Raw genomic sequence first — 13,712 nt, 5'->3', positions numbered from 1 at the left:
CCCCAAAGCAAGCAGAAGGGAGAAAATATTAAAGAGCAGAAATTAATGAAATTGAAAATAGGAGACAGTAGAGAGAATCTGTGAAACAAATAGCTGATTCTTTGAAGTGATAAAACTGACAAACCTAGCAAGACTGACAGGTTTTAAAAAGAATGTACGAGTCACCAAAACCTGGAATGAGGTAGGGCATATCACTACAGACCCTGTAGACCTCTGAAGGATAGGAAGGGAATTCTGTGAGCAACTCTGCACATAAACTTGGCACACTAGATGAAAAGGGGCATCTTCTCAAAAAACTCATACTATCACAACTAATATGAAATAAATAATTTGAACAGCCTATCACAATTCAGGAAATTGGATTTGTGGGTTTAAAACTCCTAAAAAAAAGAAGCCTCTAGGCCCAGACGACGATTTTACTGAAAAATTCTACCAAGTATTTAAAGAACAATTAATATTAATTCTATGCCATCTCTTCCAGAAAACAGAAGGAGGAGTGCTTCCCAATTCATTTTATGAAGTTAGTGTTTTCTTGATATCAAAATGGGATAAAACAGTACAATACAAAATGAAATAAAAAACTACAGACCAATATCTCTTTTTAAAATTGTTTTTTATTGAGGTACAGTCAGTTTACAATGTTGTGCCAATTTTTGGTGTACAGCACAATTCTTCAGTCATACATGAATATACATATATTTATTTTCATATTCTTTTTCATCATAAGCTACTACAAGATATTGAATGTATTTCCCTGTGCTATACAGTATAAACTGGTTTATCTATTTTATATATACACCAGTCAGTATCTGCAAATCTTGAACTCCCAGTTTATCCCTTCCAACCCTCCTCCCTCCACCAATAACGTTTATGAATAAAGATTGAAAAACCTTAACAAAAATACTAGTAAGTAGAATTTAACTATTATATATAAAATAGATAATCAGCAAGTTTATACTGTATAGCACCAGGGAACTAGATTCAATATCTTATAGTAATTTACAATGAAAAAGAATATGAAAGGAATATATGTATGAGTAAAATATGTTGTACACCAGAAACTGACACAACACTGTAGACTGACTGTACTCCAACAAAAAAAAGGAGAAAAAATACTAGTAAGTAGAATTTAATGATGTATGAAAAGAATTACACACTGTGACCTAAGTCTCACATCTGTTAAAAAGTTAACTCAAAATGGATAACAAACTTAAATGTAAAATGTGAAACTTAAATCATGGGAGAAAATCTTTGGGATCTAAGGCTAGGCAGAGAGTTCTCAGAGTTGACACCAAAGACATTATCCAGAAAAGGAAAAATTCATAAATTTGACTCAATAGAATTTTAAAATTTTGCTCTGTGAAAAACTCTGTTAAAAAGAAGAAAAGATGAGCTAAAGACTGGAAGAAAATTTGCAAGCCACATATCCAATAAAGGACTAGTATCTTGAATCTATCAAGAATTCTCAAAACTCAACAGTTAAAAAAAAAAAAACGAAAACCCAATGAAACAACTGAATTAGAAAATGGAAAAAAAAAAAACATAAAGAGACATTTCACCAAAGAAAATATATAGATGACAAATGAAAACATGAAAAGATGGACAGCATCTTTAGCCACAAGGAAAATGCAAATTAAAACCATTGTGGGATGTTTTACTACACACCTATCAAAATGGCTAAAATAAAAAATAGAGACAACACCAAATTCTGATGAGGATGTGGATAAACTGGCTCATTCACACATTGCTGATGGGAATGTCAAATGGTACAGCCGTTTTAGAAAATAATTTAGCAGTTTCCTAAAAAATTTGTCAACTACCACGTGCTCCAGCAATTGTCTTCCTGGGTATTTATCCCAGAGAGATGAAGACTTATGTTCACACAAAAGCCTGTACACCAGTGTTTAGAGCACTTTTACTTTTAATGGCCAAAACCCAGAAACAGCCATGATATTCTCCAGAATTCACTGAGCATTCTCACTGTCCATCTGTGTGAATGACCTTTATCAGGATGAGGAGCTCCTTTCCATTCTTAGTTTTCTGAGACTTTTTTTAAAATCATAAATGGATGTTGAATTTGTTAAATTTTTTTCTTTATATATACAGAAATGATTATATGATTTATGTCAATGTAGTGAATTACATTGATTAATTTTTTATTGAAGTATAGTTTGTTTACAATGTTGTGTTAATTTCTGATGTACAGCACAGAGATTCAGCTATACATACATGTATTCCTTTTTATGTTTTTTTTCATTACAGGCTATTACAAGGTATAGAATATAGTTCCCTTTGCTGTACAGGAGGTCCTTCTTGTTTATCTATTTTATACATAGAACTCCCACTTTATCCCTCCACCCCCCACTTTCCCCACTGATAACCGTAAGTTTGTTTTCTATGTTGGTTAGTCTGTTTCTATTTTGTAAATAAGTTCATTTGTGTCATTTTTTTAGATTCCACATATAAGTGATGTCATATGATATTTGTCTTTCTCTATCTGACTTAGTTCACATAGTATGATAATCTCTAGGTCCATCCATGTTGCTGCAAGTGGCATTATTTTATTCCTTTTTATGGCTAAGTAGTATTCCATTGTATATATACCATATCTTTATCCAATATTAATTCTTCAATGTTAACCCTACTCTTTATTTATGTGATAATTCCAACTTGGTCATGATGCATTTTCCTTTCTACATCTTACTAGGTTTGATTTGATAGTATCTTGTTAAGGATTTTTTGTGTCTATCCTCATGAGGATGCTGAGCTGTCATTTCCTTTTCTTGTAGTATCCTTGTCTGGTTTTGGTACGAGAGCAATGCTGGCCTTCTAAAATGGGTTGAGAAGTATTCCCTCTATTTCTATTCTCTAAAGGAGTTTGTGTAAAATTGATATTGTTTTTTCCTTAAATGTTTAATATAATTCACTTACTAAGCTGAATCTTCCCTTTAACCCTCAATCCCTCTGCCAATATGGTAGGTACTTAGTACATGTGGAATGAATACATTTGTGCTTCTAGACCAAGGGTTACAAATTCAAATGGTTTCAAGACTGGGCCAGTAACATAAATAGGTGAAAACACTGGAGAACAATAAGGAGCAGTGGGGTCTGTGGCTAAAGAGCAAAGCATTCAGAGTCAAACTTTAAAAAACTTATGTGTGAATCTTGCCTGCAGACCTTTGGTTTGCAACCCTTGTAAAGCAATTCTGAGTCCATGTTTTCTTAAGACACAGAAAAGATGTTAGAGGACAGTGTATGAGGCCTATCATATGTAGAAATGTATATAGGTGGCTCTGTTTGTTGCTATCCTTGCATCAATTCACCCTCCTCCCCTGCCTCATTTCTCTTTTCTCTCTCACTTTTACAACCCTGAGATCGCAAGCTTCCAGGAAAGCATCAGTATGCTCAGGAAGAAAGTTGGGGGAGGGGAGAGTCATGATGTCATACAGCCATTGCCTGGCCAAGTCCTAGGTACTTATCTAAAGGGAGAGGCAGATAAGAAATGCCTGGTGAGGTTATCAGTCCAGGTGCAGTCAGCCTTTGTGCTGGCAGTGCACAGTCTCGGGGCAGCATTTCCTGGCTAGCCGGCCAGACGTGTGCACGCACTGGAATTCTCTCTGGGGTTGCCTTGATGCCTTCGCTTATACCCCCCAGTGCTTGGGGAGCAGATTCATTGAAAAGAGTTCATAGTACTTGTAGTCATTCATGCTGGGATGCTGGAGCCCTTCTCCCCTGTCTCTTCATCTTCTGAGCTTCACTCCTGGAAAGGGTCAATCGGCAGATTTGACGTGTTCGTCCTGGGTGGGGCCGTGTGCTGAGTGCCCAGGGCTGAGCTGGACATAGTCCTGCCCGAGAAACTCAGGACTGCACACCATCAACATAATGACTAGAGACCATCAAAGAGAAACATTATGAAATAAACTCCTGCTCTGTTTCGAAAGGCAAGGAAATGTGTTCTGCATTTTGGAAATCTTTCCATTCAACTGTCAAAATAAAGAAGCAAAGGCTTGCTGCTCAGAGGGATAAACTTCAAAACTGGGGGAAAATCTCTCACAGGGAGCTGGCTCTTTTCCAAACCCACTTGATCAATGAGTGGTTACTGCTGTGGTGTTTTTAAAGGGGAATTAAAATGTTGTTCTATTAGAGCACAGAAGGTCAGAACGAACATGGCCCCTCATTTTCAGGCTTCGTGATGACTTCACTTTTTAAAACAAAAATTTTTTTTTTTTGGATCAGCTCTAAAGTCTTGTGAATTCTTTATAACTCTGAACAAATTCTTACTTGTTTCTCTAAAATAGATCTCGTATCTTTATGGGCTGTTTCATTTTTCCATTGAAGTTTAAAAAATATATTTTGAATTTTCCCTGGCTTCAGGATGAAGTCATAAGACCTCAGAATTGCCAACAGATGCTATCTTGCTAGAACATGAGTGTGTGGGGAAGTTTTATGAAAGTGATTTTCGTGTGTAGAAAAAGATTAGGCATGTATAAAACCTGCCATAAAAAGTATGCACATTCTCCGGGGAATGTCTCAGATTTGATTTCAGGGTTCACTCTTGCGTAGATAACGATGATCTTTAATTTATACACTTTTTTGGCAGTGAGGAGGGCTTGTTTTTGTGTGTGTTTGGCCTACATCTCCACTGTGATTCTAAATTGCCAAAACTTAAACCTGGAAAACTGGTATTTGAGATTAGGCATAAAATTATGAGGTCATACACCCCTAAGATTGTTCATGCATCTTGGATAATCTCAGCTCCAATGTTCTTTTACGCCGATAACGACCACGGGCTGGGAGCAGTGCAGGTTGTTAAAAGTGCTTGCCAAACTTACTTCTAAAGCTTAACCCCATCAGGGGGGAGAAGAAAAGAAACAGCATTACAGCACAGTGGCTTGAAAGCAGTCTGCCCCATGGTTGGCCCCCGGATGTTTCTCATTGAGTATCTTCCCCAAGGGCAGGCCTGGGACTCATTCATTTCTCCATTTTCAGTCCTTAGCGCAAAGTCAGACAGCGTTAGGTGCTTAGTAGGTATCAGCTGATAATGTTTGATATTAAGAGATGTGTTAACTGGATGTGTCTTCAGGAGGAGGGCCCGTGCCTCAGGACAAAGGATGCTGTATTGCCTTTCACTCCCAAGATGGACTTTTGGAACTTGGAGCAGAGGCTGTGCCTTGAAATCCAAGGATCTGCTTTGCTTGGAGGGAGAGACTTCAGAGAGGGCAGAAGAGAGCTCTGATGCTGGCGAGTTCCTGGGTGTGGCCTGTGCCCTGCTCCCCGGCCCTCCCTCAGAACTTGGGGGGGCAATGGAGTCCCAAGAGGCATCCTGAGGTGGGGGGACTTCCCCTCTCGGAGGCCCTGGGCTGTGGGGGTAGGTCGCCTCCTGGAGGTCGGTGCAGAGAGGACTTGCTGGTGGCTTCTATCTGGAACAGCCTTCTCTCTTCCCCAAGTGGCTGTCACCTGTTCTTCATCTCCAGTCAGATGTCACTCTCTGGGATGACCAGCCTGCCCCCAGTCTGGGTTACCTGCCTCTTCTCCTCTGGGTCTCCTTGTCCCCCGTGCGTCTGTCATAAACCAATCACATGGTGTCGCAGTCCTCGGTGTCATTCATAGCCTGTGGGCTCCTTTGGGAGGGACCACGTCTCCAGGGATCATGGTGTCTCTGTGATCAGAACAGGGTGTGCCCCTCCCTCTGCTCACCCCAATTTATCATCAAGGTTCTATTGAAGAGCATGTATTCTCCCCACTCCCACCCCCGGATGCTTTAAATACTTTTTGTTTTTCAAAAGTGTGACTATTCTGGGCTTAGAATGTGGTTTTCTTTGTGTTTACCCTGTTTGAGTTCATTTTCCTTGTGGTGTACTCTGTCTCATCTGCTGTTGAAACTTTCCCTTGAGTTCTTCATATTTCAGTTCTAGGATGTCAGTTCGGTTATTTGGTTCTTTTTCTCTAAAGATTCTCGTTTCCAATTGAAAATCTACCTTTTGGTATTTTGCCCAAGTTCTCCTTTAGTTTCTTGGACATATGAATCATTATTATTTTAAATTTCTTATCAGCTAACTTCAGTATCTGGATCAACAGTGGTCATGTATCCTTTCCCTGTCTTTTCTGTTCATTGCTTGTCATATTTTTTTCACTCTCTTCATGCCTACTAGTTTTAGTGGAATGCTAGACATTGTGTGCAGAAAGCAAGGAGGCGCCAGGAGACTTTATCTCTCCTGGGGATGGTTCCTCCTCACCTGTTAAAAAATATTCCTGCTTATGTGAAAAAAGCTAAATACAAAGCTGTTCCTGGAGGGAGTGGCCAAGAAGGCAGAGCAGGACGCTCGTAGCTTACCTTCTCCCACGAATACGCCAAGAGAGACATCCACGGGCTCACCCATTCACTCAGAACACTGCTGAACTTGGACAGAACATTGCCTTCTTCAAAAGACAAAATTCCTCACAAATCTGGCAGGAAAAAAAAAAAACTGTCCCTATTGGAAGAGGGGGAGGGCATAGCTCAATGGGGGAGGGTATAGCTCAGTGGGGGAGGGTATAGCTAAGTGGTAGAGGGTATAGCTCAGAGGGGGAGGATATAGCTCAGAGGGGGAGGGTATAAGTCAGTGGGGGAGGGTATAGCTCAGAGGGGGAGGGTATAGCTAAGTGGTAGAGGGTATAGCTCAGAGGGGGAGGATATAGCTCAGAGGGGGAGGGTATAAGTCAGTGGGGGAGGGTATAGCTCAGAGGGGGAGGGTATAGCTCAGTGGGGGAGGGTATAGCTCAGAGGGGGAGGGTATAGCTTAGGGGGGAGGGCATAGCTCAGTGGGGGAGGGTAGCTCAGTGGGGGAGGGTGTGCTCAGGGTGCGCGAGGTCCTGGCTTCAGTTCCCAGTGCCCTTGTTAAGGGGAAAAAAAAAGTAGAAAAAAGAATGTCTCCTACATAGTTTCTCCACACACTTTCTAAAACAAAAGTCATGCTTAAGTGAGAAAACTAAATACATGATTGTACCTACACCATGATTTCAGCTGTAAAAATCCTTCCTGCCAGCGAACAAGAACTAGAGGGGAAGACGGAAAGATCAGCCCAGTGGGGGACGGTGGTGGGCTGTCTGTTTTCTTGGGCTTCTGATTCAACATGATTAATGTGGTTTATAGGATTTTCAGAAATGTCCTTTTGGAAATCCAGGCATGGCTGTGCAGCTGTACCTGAGATCAGCTTGCAAGATGGTGTCCCAGGTTCTTGTAAGTGGGCCACTGCCCCCCGCCACTTCCATGTGTTTTCTGTTGGAGACTCCGCACTCCTCGTCTGGCCCCTGTCTTCCTCCTCACTGAGACTCTTAGAGAAGTTAGGGGGAATTCACCTCATTGGCCTGTTCTTGGGTGCTCTGGGGAGCTGAGCCCCAGGCTGGGGGCAGGAGAGCTGGGGGAGGGGAGCAGCAGGCTCCGCCCTCAGTGGCTGCAAGACACCTGGTAAACCCCTGGCCTTCCTGAGCCTCAGCTTCTCCATCTGTCAAGTGGACACAATAGCTCTATGTCACAGGGTTGCCGAGGACTCAGGGCTGTGCTGTATGCGGCTGGCCAGAGCTTGGCTAAGTCGGCGTTTGAGCCGTGGGGGCCACGGGTGTGAGCGGACAGCGGCTGCAGGGGCTCAGGCCACTGGTGGAGGATCACATGCGTGGGCCACAGCATGCTGGGCCGATCTGATCAGACACATTCACAAGCAGTCCTCTCTGCTCAGGCCCTGTGCTCCCACGGGACGCTAGACATGGGGGATCAGAGGAATGTGCGATTGCTCCTGTGCGGGGGTCCCTGGGGTGCCAGAGGGCAGCCCCACCTAGTGGGGAGAGAGATGGGCAAGGGGTCAGCACCCAGGCAGGCTGGCCCGTGCAAGACCCAGGGCGGAGGCCCCATGGACACTGCGAGGAGGGCTGGGGTGGAGGAGGCCTACACCCCCCAGGCCACAGACCACCCAACCTCACCCAACGTCCAACCCCGAAATTCCAGAGGGACTTAAAGGCGTTTGGTGGTCTGAAACACCAGAGTGCGTAAAGCATGCTCACAAACAAAGTCAGCCTCGTAAACTGTGAAATCCGAGACACAGGCTGACTTTTTTCCGTGTCAGGGTAAGCGCACCACACCTTTCATGTTAGGACTGAAACTAAAAGCACAGATAAGGTCGGAGCCCCCTGCGGTGGTGAGATGCACTTAGATGTTCATCTCAGGTCCTAAAGCTTCTGTCTGTCGTCAGGGCGGGTTGGACGGCAGGGCTGCAGGGTCCCACCCCCTCGTTACACTGCTGCTGAGACAGTCCGGATGCTTGGGGTACACTCAGAAGGGTGAGGATGGATTCACTGGAAGAAGAAGGGCTTGTGGGGGAGGGAACCACAGCCTCAGGCAGAGGAAGGATATTTCACGACCGAATGGAAACTCTGTTCCCCGTAGTGTCTGCTCCACGAGGGCAGGATGTGGTCCGTTTGGTTCATATCTGCACCTAGGACAGCACCTGGCAAATCGTAGGTGCTCGATAAAATACTTGTTGGGTGACTGGATGAGCAAGCCATTCGCTGGGTATGCAGTACCCAGAGAGAAGGGGCTGAAGATAAAACTGAAGGAAACAGGGCAGAGTGTCCCAGGGCCTCACGTGGTGGTCTGAGGTCCTGGATGTGGTCCTGCAGACAGCGGGGAGCTGGCTGAGAGGCAGCAAGGTCCCTCTGCTATTGCCGGACTGTCCCGGGCTCTGTGGGAGGGAGTGGCCAGTGTGGAGCTGGCTGGACCCTGGGCAGTAGCCACGGCCACAAACATCGCAGTCCTCCAGGACAGCCCAGGGGCTTGGCTGGGTGTCTTCCTGTAAAGCTTGTGGTGTGTAAGGCTTCTCCCAGCACCACCCACCGCAGGGCCACACCCACCGCAGCGCCACATGGCAAGAGGAGGCTGGAAGCCATCCTGAGCAAAGCCAAGTTGCTCGAAGGAAGGTGAGGGGCCAGCCTGGGGAGGAAGAAGCCAGGCCTGGCCGCCAAGTGGGAGACATCAGAGGAGGCCACCTTGTGCCCTGAGCAGAGCGTGCTCCTGGATGCCAGTGGACATCCAAGCCCCGGGGCCTCCCTCTGGAGAATGGCAGCTCCCAGCCCACCGGCTTCTAGGAGGCCCAGAGCTGGCGCTGTGCCAGCCTGTGGCGTAGCACCTGGCCCCAGGTCAGGGCTCTGTAAAGACACACCGGGATACAGCTGGAAACAACACAGAAATGCCAGGCCCAGCTGGAGGGGCCAAGGCCACTCTCCAAAACTTTGCTGTTCTTTCTGCCTTGGGCGCCTCTCCCCTCCCATCTCTGCTAGCAGAGGAGCTCTGCGTCCTCTCCCCAGCTCACGTTTCAGGGTCTCCATGAAGACTTCCAAGATCAGCTCTCCCCTACATCGTCCCCACCCCACCCCCCGCCTTCCTCTCCTCCTCCATCATAGTTAACACTTACCCGACTGGCCCCATCGCTAAGCACAGGTCTAGAAGCTTCACATACAGTATCCAATGTAATCCTCCCAACGCCAGTAACACCAGTTTGAGGGCACTGTCAATAGCCTTTTTTGTAAAGAAGCCACTGCAGCTCAGAGCAGGTAAGTGACTTGCCTAAAGTCAGCCAGCCAGCGAGGGGTGGAGGCAGCATTTTGACAAGAGGTGGTGAGGACAAAGCTTGCTCCTTGCCGTCAGGGGACACTGCCAGGTGAGACAGGGGACTGTGGCCTCTAACGCTGTCCCAGACACAAGTGAACTTTTTTATAAAACAGAAACATACTCTCAGACATAGAAAATAAACTTGTGGTTACCTTGGGGGAAAGGGGATGGGAAGGGATAAATTGGGAGTTCGAGATTTGCAGATATGAACTACTATATATAAAATAGGTAAACAACAAGGTCCTACTTTATAGCACAGGAAATATACTCAAATCTGGTAGTAACCTATAATGAAAATGAAAAAGGATACGAAAAGGCACATATGCATGTATACGTATGACTGAAACATGACGCTGTGCACCAGACACTGACACGACTTTGTAAACTGACTCTACCTCAATAAAAAGAATTAAACAACTCTACTGCTGCCCCTCGGCGCCCTGTGTGTACAGGAGCTGAGTTCCTTGAGAGCCAGGCCCAGGCCCCTCTTGGCCAAATGCACCACCCACTCTCCTCTCTGTTTCCCCTTTCTTTTCTTGCCCACCTGGCAAACTTCTATTGAGCATCCCTGAGAGCCCCCCTGCTCCCTGCAACCTGCTTCTTTTTAGGGCACCTGTGGTCTCCTCCAGACCACAAGCTGCTCCAGGGAGCCGGGCCCAATACTTCCGGGTCCCCAGGGCCCAGCAAAGGGCCTGGCACAGATTTGTGCTTGTGGATGAACAACGCTAACCCAACGTGGACTGGTTCTGAAGTGGCCCTAGTGTTGAGGGGACTAGACTGAGCATTGGTTTTGCTACTTAATTACTGTGTAATCTCAGGCAAGTCCCTGCACCCATCTGATCCTCAGTTTTTCTCATCTGTATTATGGGGGCACATTGAGGCAAAGAGAGACAAAGACACTTCATAAACTCTGGGCTGAAGGCAGGGATGATGGCGGCTCCCCAGCGCAGCTCCAGGGAAGGCCCGGGGCCCTACTCCTTGCTTAGCAAAGGGAACACTGCAAGGCTCAAAGCTCGACAGATTTTCCTAATGCGAACCCACACGATCAAAAGATTGTTGTGTTCCTTTAGAAAACATTACCTGCAGAGATTCCCTGTACCGACTATTTAGTTTAACAAGTTTGTTCTGGTTGCAAAGACCCCAGGGGCTCCCCCGCGTCCACGCAGCTGGAACCTCTGAGGAAGGTTCAGGCCTTTAATTGGAACCATTTGTCCTTCCAGCGAGCAGCAGGTGGCTGGGCCAACTTAGAAAGAGATGCTCATTAGAGCAGTATGTGCCCTTTGACCCAGGCATCTGACTTCTGGGAATCTGTCCTAAAGAAATAATCCCAAATACGGAGAGGCTCACGGACAAATAAACGGTCTCTGCAGTGTATCTTACAGCAGCAGAGAAGCTGCAGTCAACCCGAGTACCCAAGGCAGGGGTGAGTCGCTGGTGCTTTGTTGTCCCCTCCACCCCGTGAGGACAGCTTTGAGGCTTTGCAGCACCTCAGAACAAGGTCATGAGAGAATATTGATTAAGGAAATCAAGTTACAAACTCTGTACCCCGAGACGAGCTGTGTAAACAACGCATATAAAACACTGGGAATACATACCCCACAGTTCAGGCTGTGTCCAAGGAGGGAACTTGGGTCACTTTTTTCCCCCCTCTGTCTTCCCAGTCTTCTGCAATGTGGTTACAGTGAAAAGTATATTATAACCCTAAAAAAAAGAAGTCAAAGCAGGGAAACAATGGCTGGTTTTCCTGGGGAAGAAAGAGAACTTCTAACTTTGTAGAAACAAGTTCTACAGAACCACTCGTATGGCCTTTTTCAGTTTTCTCCCTCTAATGGAAAAGTCATACATGGACAGAGTAACAAATATTTAGTGCAGAAAGACCCATAAACACCACTATCCTAGTGCCACTGCTTTTTTCTTCCAATATTTCTCCGTGTTTATATATATTTTATCAGGGCCTAGTGTATATGCAATTTTAAGTTCTGCCTTCATTTTTATTTTATTTACAAAACAAGTACCTCTGTTGCGAAAGTGTTCATAGTTTAAATTTTCTTTTAAATGGAGGCACTGGGGTTGGACCCAGGACCTTGTGCATGCTAAGTTTGCACTCTACCGCTGAGTTATACCCTCCCCCATAGTTTAAATTTTGAAAAGTTACATGATATTCCATCGTGGGGATCTGCCATGTGCTGACTTAACTCTTCTGCTATATTAGACACTGGTCATTATGTTTCCAGTTGTGTTTATCTTTCTAAGTCTCATGGCAATAAATATGACTGTACATACAGTACACACAGTTGTACATACGGAACACGTAAATCTCATCACTTGGCTTTATATCAGCAGCAGCAAATTAGAAAACGTGATGGAAAAAATATTCCATTCAGAATGACAATAAAAAATAGGACTAAAGAAGTAAGATGCATGATTTGTACTTTAAGAAACTGCAAAATTTTAATAAAAGTTGCAGATGTCAGAGAAGGCAGCGGCATGGGCTGGGCTTCGTTCCCCAAAGGTGCTACCCCACTCCACCCGTCACCCGTAACCCCTTTCTCTCTATGTACGAACTTGTCTTTGCTTAACCCAACAATTTCACGTACAACGACAAAATTAACGTTCCCTACCCCGGCTGGAGGCAACCAAAGTCCTGTCCAGATATTACATCTTCAATGTAAGCAATCTAATGAAGGCCCCTGTTCAGTGTTCACCATCTTCAGGGACCCGTCCATTCCCCTACTGGTTCTGTAACCATCCCATTGCGAGTAGCGGGAACCACCTCGGGCTGAAGGTCAATAGGAAAAAGGTTATTGAAATGGCATCGGGCAGCTTGTAGAACTAACGGGAATACCACAGACCACGCCTCAAAGCTGGGACAGCCAGAGACACCTGGAGTAAAGCCAGGACTACAGGCACATTTCAGGTCGCAAGATCAGTCAGGTAATGTCCCTGCCGCCTGCCACCATGCCGCTCAACCCCGGACGCCACCATTCCTCTGCTCTTGGTGCCAACCCCAGGAGCTCCACGTTCTTGCTGCTGCTTCTCACTGCTCACACAATGGATTCGCCACCAACCCTGCTTCTTTCGATCACCAGCTCCCTCTACAAAATCTGAGGCAGCTATGTGAGGTTGGCCCGCCTTGGTCACAGGCCAGCATCCTCGCTCTACGGGAGTCTGGTGTGGGAGATGTGAGGGTTTGGTTTCTGCAGTGGGAAGAAAACAGTGCCTCCCGGTGAGGCTCTTAGGTGCGGAATTCCTCAAAGACGGAGAAAGAATAGGTGCCTGTTCTAATTCCAACCCCTCTCCTGGACCTGTTGGAAATTCCAAGATCATCATTCTGCTGTCTATGGCCAGCAACAAAAGAAACGCAAATCTGCCTTGAAACAAGCAAAAACCTAAACTCAGGCAGTCCCCGTCGCCACTGCTGCGCCCGGGGTGTCCAGAGACAGTTTTCCCAGAACCTCCGCAGTTAAGAGTTTCATTTTGTCAAAACGAAATCCCACGGCTTCAGCCGTGTAACGGCTCCTTTTCCTTCTTCTTTTCTTTTTTAACCACTGGAGCTCCAGTGCCTTTCATCTTTTTAACAACCGCTTTTTCCCCTTATCTGCTCTTGGGACAGCCAACTCTTGTGCTCCCCCCACCCCACGTCAGTCTTTCATCTGGCTTTTCTGTCTTCTGGACTTTTTGTTTGTGTCGGGCGGGAGCTTTAGTCTTCAAAGAAGAGCACAGCTCCTCAAGAACTATGTTTACACATAAAAATAAATCATGGTGGTTTTGTTTGAATTTGCCCTGATAATTCTTCTGATCTGTGGAGAATTCTGGGACAGCTGAGGTTCTATGATCCCCTGGGATGTCGTTGCTGCCCCACCTCCTTCCTTCCCTGGTCCCAACAATGTCCCAGACCACGGCCACGTGACACCTCCTCCTCACCCCTCTCTAACTGTGTTAGTCTGCTAGAGCTGCGTAACGAAGTACCACAGATGGGGGCTTAAACAAGGGAAACCGGTTTCCTCGTGGTTCTGGAGGTCACGAGTTCAAGATCAAGTTGCTGGCAGAGCTGGTCCCTTCTGAGACTTCT

This window comes from Camelus dromedarius, chromosome 11 (genome assembly GCF_036321535.1).
Source record: "Camelus dromedarius isolate mCamDro1 chromosome 11, mCamDro1.pat, whole genome shotgun sequence".
Lineage (NCBI taxonomy): Eukaryota > Metazoa > Chordata > Mammalia > Artiodactyla > Camelidae > Camelus > Camelus dromedarius.
Note: the sequence above shows the minus strand (reverse complement) of the source record.